Genomic DNA, 12902 nt, shown 5'->3' on the forward strand with positions numbered 1-12902 from the left:
ACACCTAACATGTATTTTAAACTTCATATTAAGCCGATTCACATGTAGCAATAAATTGCTTAGAAAACCCCTTCATGTAAGTAATCCAAAGCTGCATTTTATTGTAAATGGTAGCTTATGAACCCTTTTTTATATGATCGGAAAAGTTACTGGTGAGCTACAAGACCACCTGTCACTTTTTTTATGCTTTACCCCCAAGGATCACCTCTAGTATTCTAAAATATGACACAATTTCCAAAGTGAAGCAAGGTTTGAAGTGTATCTTTTGAGGAGTAATAAGATAAAAATGGCAAAACTAATTATGTAAGCAGTTCTTTCACAAACCTGGAAGAAGAGCAAATTGGTATTTCTGAAATTTTGTTTGTCCAATAAATAGCCTCTCTTTACAATAATGCCAATGACCCCAGTTTAATTAGGTGCAATGAATTTTGTGCAAGCGGAATTTGACAACTTGCTAGCGGCATAACCAGCTGTACCCCATCTTATGAATTTTTTTATCACCAGTGAGATTCAATTGCCTTAGCTATTGCACAAGGGTGGGAGGCAGCGAGAAAAAGGCCACAGGGCTGCGTTTTGTATTTAAAAATGGCTCCAGTGGACAGCTGAATGTTTAATTAAAAGAGCTTCTAGGAATTATTTTTCATTGGCACGTTGTCTTTGAGACGCTATAATGGCTTTATTATTGCAATTTCCACTGCCCTGGACGGTGGTCCACACTTGTGTCTGCACACACACAGCTCATGTCAAGGCCACGTCCCTCTGAAAAGGCGCAAACGCGTTCACTGCTGCCAGGAAACACACTTAGCTGCTGCAGGTGAGCTCTGTCATCGGGGGTCCAGTGCAATCTCCCTTTTCAGTCCTGTTGTAAAGTTTCCTGTGACCCGCAGATTGTTCTCATGCATTTAAAACCTGTGGAAAATATTTCTGATGAGGACAGAAACCTTTATGTATTGCAGTTTACAACTGAATATGAGGGGGAATAAAGGTCAAATAGCCATAATTTTAAAGCTTTTTTGTTGTTGTTGTTCATTTGTTTTAAAGTGAGTAGAATATTTATACATGATTTTGAAAAATCAAACACTTGAGAGCACCATGAGAAGCCCATCTCCTTCACATCCCAGTCTTCTGGCTTCTCTCATCAGACGCAGTCACTGTGTCCATGTTTCTATTTGTCCTTCCGCAGGCTGTCCTGAGACAGTAGTATGTCAGCGTATATGGTGTACCACCATGGTTCTCCACTTAGCAACACATTTCAGGCTCTTTCCAGACCGGTTTATCCGGAAGGCAGTGTAGTGTGGTTAGGAGCAGAGTCTTGGGAGCCGGATGGTCTGGGTTTGAATCTTACCTCTGTCACTTACTAGCTAATTGGCCATAGGCAAAAATGACTTAACTTGTGGCTCAGTTTTCTCATCTGTAAAATGGGGGCATAATTGTGCCTACTTCACAGGGTTATTGTGAGGATAACATGTAAACACCAGGAGAGTGCCTGGGCCAGCGTCAGCTCTGTGCCAGTGTTTGCTATGATTGTTTTTACCATTTTTCATTGACTCTTACACACCATTGATTGGAAGACACGCTGTTATTTTGTTGTTGTTCTTGTTAGGTGCCGTCGAGTTGACCCTATGCACAACAGAACGAAACACTGCCCGGTCCTGAGCCATCCTTAACAATCGTTGTTATGCTTGAGCCCGTTGTTGCAGCCACTGTGTCAATCCACCTCGTTGAGGGTCTTCCTCTTTTCTGCTGACGCTGTACTTTGCCAAGCAAAAGGAGCCGTAGCAGTGCAGTGGTCAAAGCCATTGACTGCTAACCAAAAGGTTGGCAGCTCAAAACCGCCAGCAGCTCCACAGGGTAAAGATGTTGCAGTCTGCTTCCGTAGAGATTTACAGCCTTGGAAACCCAGTGGGGTCCCTCTGAGATGGAATCAACTTGATGGCTGTGGGCTAGGAAACAGTGGTGGTGTAGTGGTTAAGAGCTATGGCCGCTAACCAAAAGGTCGGCAGTGCAAATCCACCAGGTGCTCCTTGGAAACCGTATGGGGCAGTTCTACCCTGTCCTGTAGGGTCCCTATGAGTCGGAATCCATTCGATGGCAACAGGCTTGGTTTTTGGTTTTTAAATAAGAAAAACTACCGCCAAAAGAACAGTGAAACTATACCTCCTTATTACTTAGAATTTTTTTTTTTAATTGAAAGAATCATTTTAAACTTATTTGGGTAGACTTTTATCTTCTCTTTCGTGCATATAAGAAATAAAGAAATGAAGTACTTTAGTTATAGTGGTCCTAAAACTTTTTCACATTCAGAACCTGACTCGTTCTTCAACCTCTTTCCCTCAGGTTGTCAGTGCCTGCTTTTCCCACAGTACCTCCTGTGTGCCATCAGGAGGTTGTCAGTGCCTGATTTTCCCACAGTACCTCCCTCTGTGCCATCGGGAGGTTGTCAGTGCCTGATTTTCCCACAGTACCTCCCTCTGTGCCATTGGGAGGTTGTCAGTGCCTGCTTTTCCCACAGTACCTCCCTCTGTGCCATCGGGAGGTTGTCAATGCCCTGCTTTTCCCACAGTACCTCCCTCTGTGCCATCAGGAGGTTATCAGTGCCTGATTTTCCCACAGTACCTCCCTCTGTGCCATCGGGAGGTTGTCAATGCCCTGCTTTTCCCACAGTACCTCCCTCTGTGCCGTCAGGAGGTTATCAGTGCCTGATTTTCCCACAGTACCTCCCTCTGTGCCATCAGGAGGTTGTCAGTGCCCTGCTTTTCCCACAGTACCTCCCTCTGTGCCATCAGGAGGTTGTCAATGCCCTGCTTTTCCCACAGTATCTCCCTCTGTGCCATCGGGAGGTTATCAGTGCCTGATTTTCCCACAGTACCTCCCTCTGTGCCATCGGGAGGTTGTCAATGCTCTGCTTTTCCCACAGCACCTCCCTCTGTACCATCGGGAGGTTGTCAATGCCCTGCTTTTCCCACAGTGCCACTCTTTGTGCCATCAGGAGCTTGCTGTGTTTTGCCTTCCAAGCATCTGCCCTCCATTCTGCAAGTTCTGATGTGACAGCTTTGTTGTTCTTATCAGATGGCGTTAACGGACAACAACCAGAGCCCACCTCCTCCTCAAACAGTCCTTACGTGGTTTGTGGTTGACTTCCTGGTCAAAAGCTTACAGTACAGTAGTCCAGTCATGCCACCAGCTGCTGGGCAACCGCGATTGTTAGACATTTGAAGATGGTAGTGTTGTGTCAGGTGCTGTTGAGTCAGTCCCCACCCACAGTGAGCCTGAGTACCCGCAGAACGAAGCACTGCCCGTCCTGTGTCATCCTTCATGCAATTCAGTAGCTCTACCTTGCTCTTTTTAATTTTCACATAGAATTCAAGTGGTCATAAATCAAATCATGAAAAAGAAAGTTTTTGAGATAAAGCTTACTATGGACCAAGCCTAAAACTGACAGCCCCAAGATGTTTTTAAGCATGAATATAAAAAGTGGTGAAAGCATTGATTCAAAAGAGTGAAAGAAATTGACAGTTAAGATTTTCACCTAATGCAGCAGTCAGACCCCTGAAAAGCTCACGCAGGCACTGACCCCCCACGGCCGTGTTTTCACTCCAGCCACAGGGACATTTTCTCTTAGAGGCCTGAGCGTTTCCGTCCTAACCTGCACCGTTCCAGCAGCGTGCCCCAGAAGCCCACCAGCAAGTGTGCAGACAAGTTTAAACCCGCACGAGCTGAGCAGAATGAATAGGCAGGCTGGCTCTAAAAACACAAAGTACAATCCACACGGTTTATTTTAGAGTCTGTAATGTACTCCAGGCCCTGGGAGGACAAGATCGGGACGGGGCTGGGAGATGTCAGGAGTGGGGGCAATGTCAGCAGTTGAATCAAGACGTCCATCCACGGAAATGCTCACTTATAACAAAGTGTGTTTCTTGCCCCCACCCTGCCAGCAACAGAAGCACAGCCTGACTCATGTGTGAGTCACTGTCCCCGCAGGGACACAGGCTGAGTCAGGCGCAGCAGTCCCCTTCAGCTGTCACACATTTCAGCCTACTCACCTTTTCCCCAACACACACGCGATAATCACCAGCCCTCCCAGTCGCTCTTCCTGTGCTTTTTTAATTCCTGCGAAATGCCCACACATGGCAACTCAGAGGAGTTCAAAAGAGAAAAAATTTAAAGTCAATTGAATTTCTTCCAACAAAAAATAATTAGGTATATTGCCTGCCATTTTCTCTGTGCATGTATCTCCTCAGTTTTTTTTTACAAAGTTGAAATCATACCCTACCTATGGTTTTGTAGCCTGTTGTTTTGTTTGCTTCGCGTAATGGTGCACCAGAAACGCTTGCCCACGTTCAGGGCTGTTCTTCCAGCAGGTGCAGTTTACCCGCTGCGTGACAGTCCCTCGCGTATTTCACCATCATGTGCTTACCAAAAAACCAAACCGAACCCAGTGCCGTCGAGTCGATTCCGACTCATAGCGACCCTACAGGACAGAGTAGAACTGTCCCATGGAGTTTCCAAAGAGCGCCTGGCGGATTTGAACTGCCGACCCTTTGGTTAGCAGCCGTAGCACTTAACCACTATGGCCCCAGGGTTTCCATCATGTGCTTAAACAATCTCACATTGTTAGGCATTAAAGTCCCCAGTTTTTTGGTTTTTACTTTCTTTTTATTTTTTATCTTCTCTTTTTTAATTTTAATTTTGGTGAAAATACACAGCAGAACATACACCATATATCCTTTTTTTCTCCCTTCCGTTCATTAATTTATTCCATCTTCTTAAAGTTCCTTGACCTCTGAAGACAAACTCTCCTCAAGTAAAATACCAGTTCCCTCATGTAACTTAGCCTCTCTGAGCCTCAGTTTTCTCATCTGTAAAATAGGGGTTATAATACTTGCTTTATGTGTATTCTCAGGGTTAGAGGGAATACATGTAAAATACCTACTATATACTACCTGCTCAAAAATGGCAACTTTTGTTCTTTCAGAATGCCAACTGCTTGGAAATCATTTGCCCTTGAATTAAGATGAAAGCAGATTGAGATCAAGGGCAAACAAACCCATTTGGCTCCTGGAGAGATCTGATTTTATTCCTGTATCAGAAGAGGCTTCATTCTGTCTTTAATTCACGCTTGAGAGTATTTCTGGTGAAAATGCATTTTCCCAACATTAAGATCCTGTAATTCCAAATTTAATTATATGTAAGTGGTCATTAGTGAAGGAAATGGACACTGATGTGGAGTTAGAACCAACAGCTGTCTGAAGAATGCAAGTATTTATAGCTCTCTAGAGAATCGGGTTAGGGTACAGGGCTGATGCTTCACCAAGGGAAAGCTAGTGAGTGTCAGTTCTATTAGTTTCTTTCTTTTTTATTGTGCTTTAGGTGAAAGTTTACAGCTCAAGTTAGTTTCTCATACAAAAATTTATACACACATTGTTATGTGACCCTAGTTCCTCTCCCTATAATGAGATAGCACACTCCCCCTTTCCACCCCAGGTTTCCTGTGTCCATTCAACCAACTCCTATCCCTTTCTTCCTTCTCATCCCACCTCCAGACAGGAGCTGCTCATTTAGTCTCGTGTATCTACTTGAACTAAGAAGCCCACTCTTCACGAGTATTATTTTGTGTTTTATAGTCCAGTCTAGTCTTTGTCTGAAGAGTTGGATTCAGGAGTGGTTTTAGTTCTGGGTTAACAGAGAGTCTGGGGACCACATCTTCTGGGGTTCCTCTAGTCTCAAGCAGACCGTTAAGTCTGGTCTTTTTATGAGAATTTGAGTTCTGCACACTTGTCTCCTGCTCCAGCAGGGACTCCCTGTTGTGGTCCCTGTCAGGGTGGTCATTGGTGGTAGCTGGGCACCCTCTAGTTCTTCTGGTCTCAGGCTGATGGAATCTCTGGTTTATGTGGCCCTTTTTGTCTCTTGGGCTACTATTTTCCTTGTGTCTTTGGTGTTCTTCATTCTCCTTTGCACCAGGTGAGTTGGGACCAGTTGATGCATCTTAGATGGCCGCTACTCACGAAATTGGGAAGCAGAGCATTTTCTTAATAAACTTTGTTATGCCACTTGACTTAGATGTTCCCCAAAACTATGGTCCCCAGACCACCACCCCTGCTATTCTGTCCCTCCAAGTGTTTGGTTATGTTCGGGAAACTTCTTAGCTTTTGGTTTAGTTCAGTTGTGCTGATTTCCCCTGTATTGTGTGTTGTCCTTCCTGTTACCTGAGATAATTCTTGTCTACTATCTAATTAGTGAATACCCTCTCCCTCCCTCTCCACTCTCATAACCATCAAAGAATGTTTTCTTCTGTCTTTAAACCTTTTCTTGAGTTCTTATAATAGTGGTCTCATACGATATTTGTCTTTTTGTGACTGACTAATGTCACTTAGCATAATGCCTTCCAGATCACCCACGTTAAGAGATGTGTTGCCGATTCATTGTTGTTCTTTATTGTTGAGTAGTATTCCATTGTGTGACTATACCATAATTTGTTTATCCATTCATCCATTGATGGGCATCTAGGTTGTTTCCATCTTTTTGCTGTTGTAAACAGTGCTGCAGTGAACATGGTGTGCGTAGATCTATTTGTGTGATGGCTCTTATTTCTCTAGGATATATTCCAAGGAGTGGGATTTCTGGATCGAATGGCGCTTCTATGTCTAGCTTTTTAAGCAAGTGCCAAATCGATTTCCAAAGTGATTGTACCATTTTACATTCCCACCAGCACTGTATAAGTGTTCCAGTCTCTTCACAACCTCTCTAACACATTATTTTTTGTTTTTTGGATTAATGCAAGCCTTGCTGGGGTGAGATGGTACCTCCTTGTAGTTTTGATTTACATTTCTCTAAGGCTAACGTACAGGGTCAGTGGAAAAGAGGAAGACCTTCAACGAGGTGTATTGACACAGTGACTGCAATAATGAGCTCAAGCATAACAACGATTGTAAGGATGGGGCAGGACCGGGCAGTGTTTCGTTCTGTTGTGCATAGGGTCGCTATGAGTCGGAACTGACTTGACGGCACCTAACAACAACAATGGCAAATGATTGTGAGCATTTCCTCATGTATCTGTTAGCCGCCTGAATATCTTCTTTGGTAATGTGCCTGTTCATATCCTTTGCCCATTTTTTAACTGGGTTATTTGTCTTTTTGTTATTGAAATTTTGCAGTATCTTGTAGATTTTAGAAATTATACCGTGATTGGGTATGTTGTAGTCAAAAATTTTTTCCCAATCTGTAGGTTGTGTTTTTACTCTTGGTAAACTCTTTCGATGAGCATTCGTGTTTGGTTTTTAGGCACTCCCAGTTATCTAGTTTCTTTTCTGGTGTTTGTGCATTGTTAGTTATGTTTTGTATTATATCTGTGCCTTGTATTAAGGCTCCTAGCATTGTCCCTATTTTTTCTTCCATGATCTTTATGGTTTTAGACTTTTCATTTAGGTCTTTGGTCCATTTTGAGTTACTTTTAGTGCATGATATAAGGTATGGGTCTTATTTTTTTTGTTTGTTTTTTGCAGGTAGGTATCCAGTTATGCCAGCACCACTTGTTAAAGAGACTGTCTTTTCCCCATTTAACAGACTTGGGGCCTTTGTCAAATGTCAGCTGCTCATATGCGGATGGATTTATGTTTGGATTCTCAATTCTGTCCCGTTGGTCTATGTATCTGTTGCTGTACCAGTACCAGGCTGTTTTGACTATGGTGGTGGTATAATAGGTTCTAAAGTCAGGTAGTGAGGCCTCCCACTTTGTTCTTCTTCTTCAGGAATGCATTACTTATCCGGGACCTCATTCCCTTTTCATATGAAGGTAATTTGTTTCTCCATCTCATTAAAAAATGCAATTGCAATTTAGATTGGGATTGCATTGTATCTCTAGATCACTTTGGGTGGAATTGACATTTTCATAATGTTGAGTCTTCCTATCCATGAGCAAGATATGTTTTTCCACTTATGTAGGTCTCTCTTGGTTTCTTGCAGTAGCATCTTGTAGTTTTCTTTGTATAGGTCTTTTATATCTCTGGTTAGATTTATTCCTAAGTATTTTATCTTCTTGGGGGCTACTGTAAATGGCATTGATTTGGTGATTTCCTCTTCAAAGTTCTCTTTGTTGGCATAGAGGAATCCAACTGATTTTTGTATGTTTATCTTGTATCCTGAAACACTGCTGAAATCTTCTATTAGTTCCAGTAGTTTTCTTATGGATTCTTTGGGGTTTTCTGTATATAAGGTCATATTATCTGCAAATAGGGATACTTTTACTTCTTCCTTACCAATTTGGATGCCCTTTATTTCTTTTCCTTGCCTAATTGCTCTGGCTAGGACCTCCAGCACAATGTTAAATAAGAGTAGTGATAAAGGGCATCCTTGTGTGATTTCCATCCTCAAGGGAAATGCTTTCAGACTCTCTCCATTTAGGATCTATTAGTTTCTTAAGCAGTGAGAAGATTCTGTGGCCCATGTGGTGTTGTGTCCTACCAGCCATCATGGGAACATGTACAGATGGAAGAGTCCAGAATTAGCCTTAGAAAATGAAGCAGGAATGTATAGAGACCAAAGCTTTTTAGTGGTTACCAGGGGTGGAAGGGACAGGGAAGGGGGCTCATTGCTCAGAGGGACTGAGCTTCTGTTCAGGGTGATGGGAGAGTTTGGAAACAGGTGGTGGTGATGGTTGCACAGCATGATCAACGTAATTAATGTTCACTGAATTTTATGTGTGAAAAATGTTGAAATGCAAATGTTTTGTGATATATATACTTACCACAATTAAAAAAGAGAGAAAGGAAGGGAGGGAGGGAGGGAGGAGGGAGGCATGAAGGAAGGGAGAGAGAAAGAGAGAAAAGGAAGCAGAAAAAGATATGGATTAGGAGAGGGGAAAACGCAGGGAAGGACATTCGCACTCAGCTGCCTTTGGAGCTGGCTTCCTCAGCTTCTGCTGGAAAAGGCAAACCCCTGAGCCCCGGAAGATGTGGGGTCAGGAAAGGACGTGAGGAGACATAATGTCCCCCCATGAGGGTAGCTTGAAACTACCCTCAACTTCTCCGGGCATATAACTTTCCCATCTCTCTCCTGCATTTATCCCCCACCCTCCAATTCACCAAGACCCCCTTTCTAGGACAGTTCCTTGCTCACTCTCTCTTTTGGTTAAAACCTTACTTTACTAATGCCCAGTTAGTAAAGGTTTGTTTTTGTTTTTTCCTCATGTACAAGATGAGTAGTGTTTACTGAGTGTTTTTTGAGTTCCCATCCAATTCTCCAAACCCCGAACTTTAGTTTGTGTGTTTTGATTGAATCTGAGGGCAAGGCACCTGTTAAAAGACCTGGTTTCTCTTCCTGGTTCAGCTACTAACTATTCATCACTAATGAATTGTATCATGAACTAAAAAACGCCTTCAGTGGCCAGCAGGCAACATGAGTGGGTGAAATTGCTCAGATAAAAGGCAATAGGGAATAGTGAGGACTATAGCAAACTAGAAAGTGTGTGCACTGGTGCCCTGGTCAAGGGGGACAGCAGCGCTAGCTTGCTGGTACCTTAGGGTTTGTAGAACCGCTGTTGCATGGTCATCTAATTTAAAAACAAAGGAAAGATAATTATCTAGATTTTTATGCAAATTTTTTTGTTTTTAACATTTGCATTTCCAGGTTTTTTAAACGATAGTGCAAGTCAAATAAAACAGGTCTGTCATTTGCATCTAGCCACACACTGCCAGTTTATAACTTGGGACTTAATGGTAGTAATTCTCCTTTCCCATCTCGGCAAAGGAGACAGAAGTTTAAACATCCCTTTTCTCTCCCTCACATAGTTATCAGTCATTTATATTATCTTTGCGGTTTGATGATACGTGCTGACCAGCAGTATTAGCAGTGGTTATATAAATACCACTCTTTAAAAGAAGTCATATAAATTATTGTCCCCAGGTGTGCATACTTCTTGCCAAAAGCAAATTAGCACGATCCCTCTAGAAATAAGATACAGCATTGTATTTTCACAATAACAGACGGTGGGAAACAGAAGCTTTGCTTTTCCTTTCTTTTTTATTTTTAGTAGTGGTAGGTATTTTCTGTAATCTCTTGGTAAGTGTGTCAGTATGGACCAGTCAGGAGGGAAGGAACAGAGTTTCAGGATTTGGAGGTGGGAGGGAAAGGTATTTTACAATTTATCCAGGAGTGACAGTACCTCTACACCTTCAGTAAAGAGAAGTAATATCCACCTGTGGAACAGCTAAACTTTACCCAAACCTCAGCTGTTTCCACATTCCCTCTTCAGGACAAATCCTCAGAAAAATGAAATGTGTTTATGGCATCCCTTGGGTAGTTACAATTCATATTTTATGCTCCATCCTCTCTGAAATTCTCATGAAACAGAAAAAGATATGGTATAAAAATGTGAGTGATTATTCATTATGTATAAAGCCTTTGAATAATGCATCAAAGATCCATTAAAATAAATGGAAATAATATATTTTAACGGCCAGGCCAGAGACCAGTTGGGGATATTGAGTGGAGCCCAGTGGCTCTCGGGCTCACTGGCTGGAGGCAGATAACGGGCAACCGTGTTTGCAAACCATAGGCGTGTGGGAAGTTTCCTCTCGCCGTTGCCTAAGGAAAACCGTATAATTGCCTCAAAATTATAAGCAAGTACAGGACATATATGCCCTTTAAAATTATAGCCAGATCAAACCAAAACCCACTGCCAGTCTGCTCACAGCGATTGATGCTGTAGGACAGAGTAGAACTGCCCCATAGGGTCTCCAAGACCATACATCCTTACAGAAGCAGGTTGCCACATCTTCTCCCACTGAGCGGCTGGTGGATTCAAACCTCAGCCTTTCTGTTAGCAGCCAAGCACTTTAACCACTGCACCAGCAGGGCTCCTTATTGCCAGACGGGATCTAATCCAAACCTGAGGTTATATGTGGTGTGGGGGAAAAGGTCACTGGACTGAGAGTCAGGAGTCCAGCCTCTATTCTCTTGTTTTGTGACTTTGTACCGGTTATCTGTGGCCACCAGAGCAGTGGTAGATCAGTGGTAGAATTCTTGCCCACCATGTGGGAGACCCAGGTTCGGTTCCCAGCCAGGGTGCCTCACGCACAACCACCACCCAGCTGTCAGTGGAGCTCACGTGTTGCTATGATGCTGAACAGGTTCCAGCAGAGCTTCCAGTCTAAGGCATACTAGGAAGAAAGGCCTGGCAATCTACTTCTGAAAATCAGCCAATGAAAATCTGTGGATCACATGGTCTGGTCAGCAACCAGTCACGGGAATGATGCAAGATGGGGCAGCATTTCCTCCCACGGTGCATGGGGTCGCCATGGGTCGCACTCCACAGCAGCCAACAATGTCTGTGGTCACAGTGATGATGCGTAAAAGAGCCACCCGCACCAGTGACATACATACAACAGTTAACGTCTTTCTGCTTGGGAGGTCTCCTGGAGGTCGGCTGGCTCGGAGGGGCTTGCTCGCGATGCAGCGGTCAGCCTCCGGTCGGCCAGCTGCCTTTCCTGCTCTTGACTGGGCTCTCTCACGTGTCGGGGGCTTCAGTTGGGACAGTTGCCAGCTGCGTTGTCACTGCGATGTCCCTCATCCTGCAGGCTAGCCTGGACTTGTCAGGGCAGTGGCAGGGTTCCCAGGGGAGGGGAAGTGGAGAAGGCCTCTTGGGGAGCAACTGGAACTGGTCATTTCCTGTGCGCTCTATTGGCCAGAACAAGCCGCAAGGCCAGTGCTCAGGCCTGCTGCCATCGAGTCAATTCCAACTCATAGCCACGCTATAGGACAGAGTAGAACTGCCTCATAGGGTTTCCAAGGAGCGGTTGGTGGATTCCAAGGAGTGGTTAGCCAAGCTGCTAACCACTCTACCACCAGGGCTCCCCGTAGGGAAATAGACTCAACCTCTTGATGGAAGAAGCTCCGGAGTCTCGTTACAAAGGCTGCAGATACAGGAGAGGAAGAATGGGGCCATTTTATACTCAGTCTGTCACAGACCAAGGCATATCACCTGGCTTCTCTGGGCAGCTTTTATCTTGCCTGTAATCTAAAGGTGGTATCACCGTACCCCACAGGTGAGAATGTAAATGAACACACTTGGAAGCTGAAATTCAATGCAGCAGTCCAAGTAAAGAGGACTAAGGCAGGATGGGGAGGGATAAAACCCAAAGACTCTCACATCTGCCCCAAGATGACAATATTCTAAACTGGTGCTGAGACAGTTCCCTTTCTAAAATCACAAAACTCAGAATAGCTCTTGGGTTCAGAGCTGGCCTTAAAAAACCCAACCCAGCTGGCCTTAAGCCAGTTTAATCCCGGTCACCACTACCCAAGGCCACAGACAAAGGCCAGATTCACAGTGGCCACTGCCCCACCAGACGTCACCAGCAGCCTTTAGGACCTTGGCGTTGTTCCTCTCAGCAAATAAACCGGCCTTGTCCCCATATTAAAATAAAGTGGTATCTCTATACCAGATTGTATTACTCCTTGGCTAAATTTTTGAGATATCCACTTAGTAGTAAAGAATTTTTCATCTCTGCCGTCCTCTCAATTCCGTGCATATTTTAGTAATACCTTTAGGTAACGGTAGCTGGAGTCAGGAGAAGCATTTTCTGAGTCACCGTAAGTGCCCAGCAGCCCTTGTCGCTGATCAGATTCTCCTAAATGCCCCCCCACCTCCTGGAAGTAGGTGCTGTCACACAAAGCCATGTGGCTCACACTGCGATGTCCAGAAGACATACTTATCTTTATCTCTCCGTGTTTCCTGAGCTGTCTCTGTCCAGAGCACCCTCTCTGCAGACCGTTGGCACTCCCTGTCAATAGCTCCAGGCAGCAGTGTGGTTTTTCACTCCCTGCAGGGTGCATAAGGGAAAATGGATTTCTGGGATAACCGGGACACAGACCTACCGGAAGTAAAGCTGACAGGCAAGGCTGAC

The 12902-nt window shown here is 44.2% G+C and overlaps 1 protein-coding gene and 1 long non-coding RNA gene across 9 annotated transcripts in view; one reads left to right on the forward strand and one right to left on the reverse strand.

Annotated features, from left to right (window-relative positions):
• SCHIP1 (schwannomin interacting protein 1) overlaps positions 1 to 12902 on the forward strand; it is a 147084-nt gene that overhangs the window by 116503 nt on the left and 17679 nt on the right. The window lies entirely within an intron of this gene.
• LOC111752287 (uncharacterized) overlaps positions 8420 to 12902 on the reverse strand; it is an 86566-nt gene continuing 82083 nt past the window's right edge. For all 6 annotated transcript variants that reach the window (XR_010319173.1, XR_010319172.1, XR_010319170.1 and 3 more), the window contains 2 exons: positions 12708 to 12818; positions 8420 to 11909 (listed from right to left, as the gene is read on the reverse strand). This is a non-coding gene — a long non-coding RNA (uncharacterized LOC111752287). The remainder of the gene's footprint in view (positions 11910 to 12707; positions 12819 to 12902) is intronic.

This window comes from Loxodonta africana, chromosome 23 (assembly GCF_030014295.1).
Source record: "Loxodonta africana isolate mLoxAfr1 chromosome 23, mLoxAfr1.hap2, whole genome shotgun sequence".
Classification (NCBI taxonomy): domain Eukaryota; kingdom Metazoa; phylum Chordata; class Mammalia; order Proboscidea; family Elephantidae; genus Loxodonta; species Loxodonta africana.